This window comes from Mandrillus leucophaeus, unplaced genomic scaffold (assembly GCF_000951045.1).
Source record: "Mandrillus leucophaeus isolate KB7577 unplaced genomic scaffold, Mleu.le_1.0 Scaffold87, whole genome shotgun sequence".
Classification (NCBI taxonomy): domain Eukaryota; kingdom Metazoa; phylum Chordata; class Mammalia; order Primates; family Cercopithecidae; genus Mandrillus; species Mandrillus leucophaeus.
In genome coordinates this window covers 6,162,953-6,175,601 of record NW_012109474.1, presented here as the reverse complement: position 1 = coordinate 6,175,601, position 12,649 = coordinate 6,162,953, and the positions used below count along the sequence as shown (strand labels likewise).

General features: G+C 38.5%; 1 protein-coding gene across 1 annotated transcript in view; it reads right to left on the bottom strand.

Annotated features, from left to right (window-relative positions):
- Positions 1–12,649, bottom strand: part of DCC (DCC netrin 1 receptor) — a gene marked incomplete at its 3' end in the record, with an annotated part of 618,462 nt that overhangs the window by 103,656 nt on the left and 502,157 nt on the right. The window lies entirely within an intron of this gene.

Below are 12,649 nucleotides of genomic sequence, written 5' to 3'. Positions count from 1 at the left end.
AAAAAAATTAGCTAGGCATGGTAGCAGGTGCCTGTTATCTCAGCACTTGGGAGGCTGGGGCAGGAGAATCTATTGAACCTGGGAGGTGGAGGCTGCAGTGAGCCGAGATTGCACCACTGCATTCCAGCCTGGGCAACAGAGTGAGAATCTTTCTCGGAAAAAATAAAATTAGAAAAGTGAAATCAATGAACCTTTTCCTGTTTTTCCTCCAAAGTACAGAATAAAAACCACCTTCCTGGTTTTACTATGTCCAGGTAATTTATTAGACTTAAATAATCCACAGGCACTAACTGATGTCAATTCATACAACTAGATTCAAAATACCAAAACTGGAGAAACCAGAGATTACTGTATCCTACTCATATTTTATAGATGAGAGAAATTGGTAAGTTACCTACTCAAAGTTACAAGGCTAATAAATCCTTAAGTTATGTCATTCAACTAGGGTACTTCTGCTGTTTCAGATTGCCTCACACTAGCCAGTGGAGGGAATTGTTTTGTAGTTGGAATAATAAACCTTGATCCAATGGTCTAACCAGGAAACTAATAGTCACAGGATGTATCAAGCTTTTTTTGTATTTTTAGTCTCAATTGAAGAATTGACCCAATTGGGAGTATGTGTCTTGGAGGGAGGGAACATGGTTACAGAGATGAAATGATGGTAGGATCTTTATATACTCATAGAACCATCATTTGACTGGTAGATGCAAAGTTTGATGGCTTTATGATTTCCAACTGAATAACTTAGTGCATCATTATGATTATGCTGCTTGCTAAAATAATGAAATATATTTGTTCTGATGATCAGATAGCTACAGTTCTGAGCCCTTGAGTGTTGTGATGTTCAAGCACATGCATCCCTCCATGGGCCACTTGAAAATCCAGCAACCAATGGGTCAAGGTGGTTTCCGCAATGGCTGATGTTGATTCTGATGGGTCAGTGCTTATGCCTTACAGATTGTCCAACATTTTGACCTTAACTTCTGGGTATATAAATTCAAAGATAAGTGTGAAACACAGAGATTAATACAAGAAGAAAATGGCTAAGTAGCAAAACTTTCAAACCAAGTCTAAATTGAGAACATAAAACACATTTCTAGGTGTATGTTACAGGAAGAGATTTTACGTAAGGAACAGATGAAAAGAGAAATAACAATGGGTTCCAAATTGAAAGCCCATCTCAGTAGAAAGTGTTCCATATAAAAATGGATTCATTTTACCTATAAGGTCAGGACTCCACAATGTTACACTTAACGTATTAAAGAAGTCAGGCAGGCTGACTTATTACTGCACAGTGAGTCGGAATCCATGCAATATTCCCTATATGTGCACCCTTTGACAGCCCCAGCTCCATGTGCTCGCCCCCTACCTGAACCATCTGCTTCTTGCATAGATTTCTGGTACATATCCATCACATATCTAAATCGCCATGGTTATTGAACTCCTGTTGGAAGCCTCTCTCCACCACTACTTTTTCCAGTTGAAGCTCAGTCATCGGCATTCTCCTACTTCTCAGTTTACAACTAAAAATAGCGTCAGATCTGGCACACCATTTCTGAAAGCTCCCAGTTTCTGCGTGAGACCAAGACAAGTATCCCCCCAGGAATGTGTGTGTGTGTTTGGAGTGTCAGGGCAGGGGGAGATAGAAGGGGAGGAGGAAGCAGTTAAAGCTGAATTTTTTTTCTCTTTGAGACAGGGTCTCAATCTTTTGCCCAGGCTGTAGTGTAGTGACTCAATTTCAGCTCACTGTGGCCTCAGCCTTCTGGCTCAAGCGATCCTCCTACCTCAGCCTCCCCAGTAGCTGACAATACAGTTGGACACCACCGTGTCTGGGTAATTTCTGTATTTTTTTGGAGACAGCATTCGCCATGTTGTCCAGGCTCGTCTAGAACTCCCGAGCTCATGAAATCTGCCTACCTCAGCCTCCCAAAGTGCAGGGATTACAGGCCTGTGCCACCATGCCTGACTGAAGCTAAATTCCTTGAGGCTCAGAGCTTCTTCATTAAACTCTTTCCCTTTCATAGTACTGTAGCCCATAAGGAGAAATTTAATGGTACTTTTCTTTGGTGCATGCTTCCTGTGAGAGGAGTGCATGGTGTAGAGGAATGTATTAACTGCTGGAAATCAATGAAATTATTGTAAAGGACAACTGAAATAGATGTTGTTAACGATGCCATTTACTATTGCTTCTATTAAACAAAAAACTGGAAGGACATTAGACTGAGACAACTCCAGGGCCTTGGATCCTTACATAAGCGCACTGAAGCTCCATGTACACAGTAAAATGAAACTTAAATATAATCAATCAGAAACAACAAACTAACCTCTAAGGAGGGACTTTCCTCCAGATCATACACAAATAAGGTAAATACCTAGCAGTAGCTAATCAAGTAATATCTGTATTTGACTTCTCAGGCTGCTGAAGTAGAGCTTTCTAAACCTTGTTCAGGTTCTGAGTGTGCCCTGATCCATGACTTGATCTTTACTCAAATAAATGCTGTTAAATTTAATTGCCAAAAGTTTTTCTTCTAATGCTTCTATTAAGGAGTTAATGTTGGTGGTTCTATTCTATGCCTTATGATGGAGGAGAAATATTTTACATGGTACCTTGAACTTGGGCATGATCCCTGAGGCCTCCCACTGTTTTCAGGAGGCTGTGCCTTACCTGATGCTGGTGCCAGGTTTGCAGCCTCTAATTGTTTACCCCAGAGTTTTTCATGGTCTTTTTTCCTAGGAGATCTGGGTGGATTGCTATTGGGATCATTATTATCCTCTCAGAGGTGGGCTATTGCTGCGCTTTTGAGCCATTGCTAGGCATTGCATTATGATGGCTTTTTCTCTTTGATCGAGAATTGCTGAGATCGTCCAGTGGGATAATTACATTAATTTTTACAATCTCTCACATTTAAATTTGTGTCAATAGAAAGCTTTGAGAGTAGCTACAGGGGTCTCAGGGAGGAGTTCACTGAAGTGAAGTAAGCTGATTGGGCAGCTCAGTCTTAAGATGTATTGTCTTTTCCTGGTAACACATGGGAAAATATTCTTGGAAATTGTTCTCAGATCTCTCCTAAGGGCTGCTTTTAAACCTTATGTTTTGTCCTCTCTCTGTCTATCTTTTCCCAAGGGATCTGGAATGCATCTCAGTGAGTTCATTTTTCACTGACATCTTGTCAAGATGGAGGTCAGATGTTAGCACAGATGAATACCTCTTGGACAGGTCTTTGCATTGTGTTAGGCAGAAAACTGCCTATCTTTAATGGCAAATTCTTCTCCTTCCTTGACCAAAGAATATTTCCTGTAGTTCTTTCATGGACTATACTGACTATAAAGCACAAATCCAGAGCTATTCATTCAGAACTTGTTGTCCAGAGACTTTTGATGGTCAAAATCAGATCTTCACTCATTGACATCACTGGGTGACAAACATCAAAGAGGAAGCCCTACCTTTCTCTAAGCTCACAAGACTGGTCATGAATAAAAGAAGCAATAGAGTCAGTCTTTAGAGAATGAATTTTAGTTTTAAATTCTACATATATCTCCTCTTTATCTTTGGACTAGTTCATATCTATTTGTGTCATTTCATTTTTGTAACTCACAGATAATACTGATCTACATATTCCAGCATGATTTCCAGCATATGGTATGACCTCAGTATATATTAGATAAATGAATACAATGATGAGTCACTGTGAGGAAATGGTTGCAAACTCCTTTGGAATTTAACACATAGTAATGCTAGAGTTACAAGGCCAATTATTATGTGTGTGGAAAACATACAAGAGGAACCTGTATTAATGAGACCAAGGTAAAGATGATTTTCCTAAATGGAGGCTAACCCTCTTAAAGCGTGCTTACATAGGGCCCAGCTCACATCTATATCTATCTATCGATCGATCAATCAATTGTCCTTCTTAACAGACACTGGTTCATCTAATGATGCATTTGCCTAACTAGGCATTCCTGAAGCTCAGAAGAGATTGAGCACCATAGATATGGAGGTGAGGATGTTATCTGACAAGTCCTACATTCCACGCAATATTCTATGTACTTTGTGTCTGTTATATGGATTAATTCTCACAATGTCCTTATGGGGTGCTCACTTTATTGACAAGAATATTGGGCAAAGAGAGATCAATTCTCTTGCCTAGGTTCATAAAATTGGTAGATAGATGGTAGACCTAAGTCATTACATCTGACTTCAAAAAACCATGTTTATAAGCATCATACTATATCATGCTAATAATTTTCCAAAGAGGAATTAAGTTGTATATAAAAACTCACCCTCTGAAAAATGAGCCCACAGTGGGTCCCCTCTTCCCTACATATTTCCTATTCTGCTTTTCTGGTACTAGTCCTCAAATAGGAAAATATTTAACATATGTTTTAGCAATCTGCCTCTGACAAGTGGGTTAAATTTGGCATCATAAGCAGTTGACACAATTATGACCAGCATGTGTTTGTTAGTGGGGTTTTAATAGGCAGTGAGTGATGAAAAGATGCTGAATACAATATATGTTTTTAAAAATAATGATGTGAGATTTACTTTCCCTTGTAAAGGAAAAATACATAATTATGTTTGAAAGGAAGCAATGCAGTTTAAGGCATTAAGAGTTATTGCACACATTTAATTATAAGTTGTAATAATTTGCGTAAAATCATGTTTTTCTTTACAATGCAGTACTTTTCATATTAAAATAGTTTCATTTTATATATGTTTGTGCAAAAAGTTGTCATTTCTAGGATATCTTCAAACTTTAATCTTTGTATTTCTACCTGCTTGATGCAAGGATCAGACCTGCCTTCTTGAGCTTTCACCAGGTTCTGCTTCTCTAGCATCCAAGTATAGGTAGGTATAGATGTCATCTTCCGTAAGAAGGCTTCTCTACTTAGTGGGTAACAAAGGTAAATATATATTTCATACACCCTTAAAGCTAAATCATCCTTTAATTATTTAGTAATTAGCAAAATCTTGTTAATCCTTTGCATAAACACAGTATAGTTGTATTTTTAATACATTTAGCTAACAATTTGTTTCAAACACATGCAAAAAAAAGAAGTTCCTGCTATACACTTTTCTTTCTCCAGGACCTCTTCCTAAGTCTTACTATCCATACAGTGAAGGCTCTAATATTTATAACTCAAATTCTGACCTTACACACGAATACCAGACTTGATCTGATTAGCTACTTGACATTCCCACTGGGAAATGTAAAAAGCACCTAAATTGTAACCAAGTTCAAAATAGAGTGATTGATTGCTCCAAAGTTGCTTCTCTTCAAGTTTTTCTCATCTTAGCTAGTGAAACTAAGTTAGCCGGATACTAAGACAAAAACCTAGGAATTACCCTCAATTATTTTTTTCCTTCATTACTGATCCTAGGTTGCATGTCCCTGTCAGGAAAGCATGAAAGGAGATTTTTGTTCAGATAACTTATTAGGGACTGCTGTATTTCAATGGTTCTCAACTTGAGTATGCATCAAAATCACCTGGAGGGTTTGTTAGAACACAAAGTCTCGGACCCCCATCTCCAGAATTTGATTAAGTAGGAGTGGTTAATTTTATGTGTGAACTCAACTAGGCCATGTGATGTGCACAAACTTGGTTAAACATTATTTCAGGGTGTCTATAAGGGTGTTTCCAGAAGCACGTAGCATTTGAATTGGAGAGAGTAAGCAGATGACCCTCCCCAATTGTGTTGGCGTCATCTAATCCATTAAGGACCTTAATAGAACAAAAAGGAGGAAGAAGGTTGAAGATTCTTTCTACCTGACTGACAAATTGGTACATCAATCTCCTACCTCAGTGTTCCTGATTCTCAGGTCTTCAGACTAAATGAATAGCTTTCCAGGTCTCCAAATTGAAGACAGTGGGTCATGGGACTTCTCAGCCTCCATAATCAAGTGAACAATACCTTATAGTAAAGCTCTGTCTCTGCTCTCCTACTAAGTATATATGTTTCAAAAAAAAATCATGTGAGATTTACTTTCCCTTACTAAACTTATGACTAAAGGAAAAATAAGAAATTATGTTTGAAAGGAAGCAATGGTATTTAAGGCATTAACAGTTACTATACACGTTCAAGTAGTTTTGAAATTTGATTGTATAAAGCTATAAATTTTCTTTACAATGCAATACTTTTTATGGTCATTAAAATAGTTTCATACACATATATATTTATGCAAAAAATTGTCATTTCTGGAATATCCTCAAACTTTAATCTTTGTATTTTTCTGCTTGATATATCTCACATTTATTCCAGTTGTCAGTTATAGTACTAACATGTTACTAGGTGATATTGATTATACTCTTTCCAGGACCACACTTCCAGAAACATTGCTTTATGGAGAAAGGGGATTAAAGAAGATGGATAGGAAGAAGGGGGAATTGCAAAAATGTTGTTCGGATGGAACCAAGTGATTGACAGAGGCAGCTGTAAGTTTTTGGCAGCCAACACTCCCAACAACAACTACAGGATGACTCTGCAGCCAGCAAAGTGGGTCTGGACAGGTCACCAATAGCACCCAGTATACCCAGTGAACCTATTTTTTTTTTCAGCCAGCCTTTTCAAATATAATTCCAGAATAGGTCCTGAATCTCACTACTCCTCACTACATCTACTGCTACCATCCCAGTTCGTTGTCACTTCTCAGCAGATGGCAATTACAGTGTTTTATCTAAAAGCAGGAGCCAAATTCCTAGTATTCAATTTAGGATCTCCAAGTGGAAATAACTTAGTGACATTTTAGTTTAAAAAGTTTCAGCTGCAAGTTCAAGGTCAATGTCTAAAACAAAGACCTGATACAATAGCCTCATAACTGGTCTAGTCTTACTCTCCTACAATGCACTCTACATGCATTAGTCAGTGTTTTTTTTTTTTTTTTTTTTTTTTTTTTAAAGCAGAAAAAAGGTTTTATGACCTCTGATTCTCCATGTACTTAGAAGAAAATCAAACCATGATTCCATAACCCACAAGGTCCCAGTCCGGCTCAAGGCATTTGCAACTTTCTATTTCCTCTTCCTAAAAGTTTTTCCTCCACCATCACTCCAAGTCTTACCATTATCTTTCCTACTCTGAGTAAGATGAATGACTACTTCTCATCATTCAAGTCTCAGACTGAATGCCTTTTTCACAGAGACCTGCAGAGATCATTCTACCTAAAACAGCTTTCACACCCAGTCATTGTATCACGTTTTCCTGCTTTATTTTCTTCATAGTGTCTAACCTTTCAGAAGTTAGCAGGTTTATTTATGTTTCCCTGTTTATCATTTCTCCTTTCTGAGAATATGAGTTCTACAAATTCAGACTTCACTTTTTAGTTCACTACTGTGTCTCCTGCACCTGGAAGATTGTGTTTGGCACACTGTAGATGTTGTACAAGTACTTTCAATAAATATATTAATAATGTACATGTTTAGTGAGCAAAGGATATGAACAGACACTTCCCAAGACATTTATGCAGCCAACAGACACATGAAAAAATGCTCATCATCACTAGCCATCAGAGAAATGCAAATCAAAACCACAATGAGATACCACCTCACACCAGTTAGAATGGCCATCATTAAAAAGTCAGGAAACAACAGGTGCTGGAGAGGATGTGGAGAAATGGGAACACTTTTACACTGTTGGTGGGACTGTAAACTAGTTCAACCATTGTGGAAGACAGTGTGGCAATTCCTCAAGGATCTAGAACTAGAAATACCATTTGACCCAGCCATCCCATTAACTGGGTATATACCCAAAGGATTATAAATCATGCTGCTATAAAGACACATGCACATGTATGTTTATTGCGGCACTATTCACAATAGCAAAGACTTGGAACCAACCCAAATGTCCAGCAATGACCGACTGGATTAAGAAAATGTGGCACATATACACCATAGAATACTATGCAGCCATAAAAAAGGATGAGTTCATGTCCTTTGTAGGGACATGGATGCAGCTGGAAACCATCGTTCTCAGCAAACTATTGCAAGAATAGAAAACCAAACACTGCATGTTCTCACTTATAGATGGGAATTGAACAATGAGAACATTTGGACACAGGAAGGGGAACATCACATGCCAGGGCCTGTTCTAGGGTGGGGGAAGTGGGAGGGATAGCACTAGGAGAGATACCTAATGTAAATGATGAGTTAATGGGTGCAGCACACCAACATGGCACATGTATACATATGTAACAAACCTGCCTGTTGTGCACATGTACCCTAGAACATAAAATACAATTTAAAAAATAGCAATATACACATTGAAATAAGAATATTTTACTTTTTAGCCTCCAATTGTTCTACTAGCAATAGCCAGATACCAGATTTTTAGTCATTTTATTTTAAGCCCTGCATGGGCAGTTTGGACTAGAAGGATCCCAACAACCAATCTGATGATGACTTTAGTCAAAGTAATCAGCATAGTTCATACTGGGACAGTTTCATTAGGTTAATGAATACATCTGTATTTTCACAGCTGGACCTACCATAAAAAAAAAGACCAAGCTGATTAGTTTGATTAAAGTTACACTTAGAATGGTTCTACAAATATTGGTGTTACTAAGAATGCAGGCACCATGTGATTGTGTTAATGCCTAAATGCTAGTAAATCAGAAAATCAATCTAAGCAAACAGTATTGGTATCTTTTCTCTAGTTAAAGCAATCCCTGTCTCATGGTGATAGACCATGAGACTATGATTAGAAAAATCAAAGGACAGCATCAGATAAAATGTTTTTTTCGGATACCAGAGCAAACTGTGTCCAGAAAGAATACAAAACCATATAGGATTGGAATGCAAGAAAGCTTCTGGGGAACATCAAGGAATTGAACATTTGGGCAATGAAATGTGATCAATAAAACGTTAGCCCTTTAGACAGGCTTCAGTGGTTCTTGGTCTCCAGACCTCCAGCATCAGCATCAACATCTGCACCCACTGGGAGCTTTCTAGAAATGTTAAATAACTGGGGTCCACTGGAGAACTAATGAACAAGAAACCTTGGGTATAGGGCAGATGACTCCTATGCTCACTTAAGTTTGAGAACCACTGTTCTAGGGCTAGAGCCAATTCATCAGCCTGTAGTGGGAAGAAGTGAACTATATTTTAAGTTACCTGCAACTGGAAGTGCAAGTATGAAATGAAATGAAATTAGTCTGACACTCAGCTTTCAACTAACCAGTCTTCAACAAAATACCTTGTCTACCTATTTTATTTTCCATGTGTAAACAAAATGTAACACCTGATCCACGCCATCACAGGTACTGTTGCACAAACTGAAGGTGAAAAAGCACTCCAGAAAAGCACAGAATCTCAGAATGAAGATACTATTCCGGAAGATATGTTAAATTTTGTTCTCAGAATAAATTTCTAAGCAATCATAACCTGTTTTGCCAAGTGAAGAAGCTTTACCTGAATTGCCTTAAATATGTATTTGATAATATTCAGCAATGTTGTCAAGAAGAGGGCTGGTGGGGAGGAGCTCAGTTTCTTAGGGAACACCAATCCACTCATCAATCTGCCTAGTTGTGCAATCATTTCCTCTAATGAGAGGGCTGTAATTGTCACTCACTATGACTTGACGCGTCACTGCTGATTAGTACTGGAGACAAAGATGTCTCAGGAGCAAAGTGAGACAAAGATCACCTTATCCAGTCTTTGCTTGCTTCATGCCTAATTAGGTGGGTAGCTGCAACCTTTTATTGTGATAAATGACAACTCCATCACATACATGCACACAAACATACTTGAACATGCACACATACATGGGCGAACACTTCATTACCTTAATAGAGAACTTCTGTGTCAATTAAAAACAAAGACATTTTCATGTATTATGAATAGGTTGATTCATTTGTATAATTTCTCCTTCTAAGTAAAAGGTTTTTAATAGGAATTGTAATATGGTTAAGTGGATGTCCAAGTTCTTTTGCCTTTCAGCTCTACGGTGTGGCCTAGTTATTTTTTTTTTTCCTGTGATTGCTCCACATGTCCTCTGCTCCAGTCAAGATAAATTTGTTATCTTCTACTAAATAAAAATAACATTGATTTCCATCTTTACTCAGGCTGTTTTCTTTTCCCAGAACCACCTTAAATCCCTTCTTTTCACTTCCCCCCAAATCACCTATCTTCTAAGATTCTCTTCAAATTCTAACTCAAGTTCCATTTTCTCCCAAAGTGTTGGTAAACTATTTTAGTTCATGTTTCCATTTTATGAACTGCTATGAAATTCACTGCTTTCCTGGCTCGTTGGTCATTTATAAAACAAAATAATATTAAAAAAAAAAAATAATTTGCATTATCACATGCTGTTGCAACAATTCTCCAAGTATTAAGTTCCTTTAGTTTAAAGAACATGATTTATGCTTCATTCCCATGTTCTGAATACCTGGTTAGTAGTAAGAATTGAGTAAATACTTATTATTGTTTAATACTTATTATTGCTTGAGGATTTAAAATTAGGATAGAAAAATAATCAATTTCTTACCATAAAAATTAAGTTTTCTTTTTCTTCTTCCCCTCCCCCACTGCACCCCAGCATCTTCTAGGGGAAAGACACAGCCAATACAATCACTGACATGGTGTACAGTTGTAGAATTTTTTTCTTACTAATACATGCAAGTATTACCCTGAACAATTCTATAAAGTTAGTCACCAGAATGGGATTCAAATATATTCAGTATATCTTACTAAGGCAAGAAAATAGAGCCATATATTTCAATTAAAAATGTCAACATAAAATATTCTTGGTGGAATAAAAATTCTTAATCTAAAAGTATAATATCCCCTAAAGCCTCAAATAAAAATTTTATACAATTTAAAACTAGGGACAAATAGAGAGTGCTCCTTCAAAATTGTAGATGAACAATTTAAAAAACAGAGTGATATCGTTTGGCTGTGTCCTCACCCGAATCTTATTTTGAATTGTAGTTCCCAGAATCCCCATGTGTCATGGGAGGAACCAGGTGGAGATAATTGAATCATGGGGGTGGTTTCCCCACCCTGTTCTTGTGATAGTGAGTTAGCTCTCATGAGATCTGATGGTTTCATAAGGGGCTTCCCACGTCACTGGGTATTCATTCTTTTCCTTCCTGACACCATGTGAAGAAGGATGTGTTTGCTACCCCTTCTACCATGATTGTAAGTTTCTCAAATCCTACCCAGTCCTGCAGAACTGTGAGTCAATTAAACCTCTTTCCTTTGTAAATTACCAGTCTCGTGCAGTTCTTTATAGAAGCATGAGAATGGACTAATATAGTAAATTGGTACCATAAATAATAAGGTGCTATTATAATGATACCAAAAATCTGGTAGTAATCTTAGAACTGGGTAAGAGGCAGAGATTGGACAATTTGGAGGGCTCAGAAGATAGGAAAATGTAGGAAAGTTTGGAACTTCCTAGAGACTTGGAGGGCTCAGAAGACAGATGTGGGGAAGTTTGGAACTTCCTAGAGACTTGTTGAATGGCTTTGACCAGAATGCTGATAGTGATAGGGACCAATGAAGTCCAGGCTGAGGTAGTCTCAGATGGAGATGGAGAATTTATTGGGAACTGGAGTAAAAGTCACTCTTGTTATGCAAAGAGACTGGTGGCATTTTGCCCCTGCCCTAGAGACCTGTGGAGCTTTGAACTTGAGAGAGATGATTTAGGGTAACTGGCAGAAGAAATTTCTAAGCTGCAAAGCATTCAAGAACAGCAGAGCATAAAAATTTGGAAAATTTGCAGCCTGCCAATGTGACAGAAATTAACAACCCATTTTCTGATGAGAAATTCAAGCCCACCATGGAAATTTGCCTAACAAGGAGCTGAATGTTAATCATCAATAAAATGAGAAATAAATGTCTCCAGAGCATGTCAGAGACCTCACAGCAGATCCTACTATCACAGACTTGGAGGCCTAGGAGGAAAATATGGTTTCATGGGCCCAACCCAGGGCCACTCCTGCTGTGTGCAGCCTAGGGACTTGCTGCTCTGTTTCCCAGACCTCCAGTCATGGTTAAAAGGGGCTACAGTAGAGCTTGGGCCATGGCATCAGAGTGTGCAAGCCCCAAGCCTTGGCAGCTTCCATGTGTTGTTGAGCCAGTGGGTGCACAGAAGTCAAGAACTGAGGTTTGGAAAGCTCTGCCTGTATTTCCAAAGATGTATGGAGACACCTAGATGTTCAGGTAGAAGTTACCTGCAAAGACAGAGCCCTATGGAGAACCTCTGCTATGGTAATATAGAAGGGAAATGTGGAGTTGGAATGCCACACATAGAGTCTCCACTAGGGCACTGTCTAGTGGAACCATGAGAAGAGGGCCACCATCCTCCAGACCCCATGACAGCATGCACTGTACACGTGGAAAAGCCACAGGCACTCAATGCCAGCCCATGAAAGCATCCAGGAGGGGGCTATACCCTGCAAAGTCATAGCAGTAGAACTGCCTAAGGCCATGGAAGCCCACCTCTTGCATCAGCAAGCCTGCATGTGAGACATGGAGTCAAAGGAGATCATTTTGGAACCTTAAGGTTTAATGACTGCACTGTTGGATTTCAGACTAGCATAGAGACTGTAGCACCTTTGTTTTGGCCAATTTCTCCCATTGGGAACAGGCGTATTTACCCAATGCCTGTACCCACATTGTATCTAGAAAGTAACCAACTTGTTTTTGATTTTGCAAG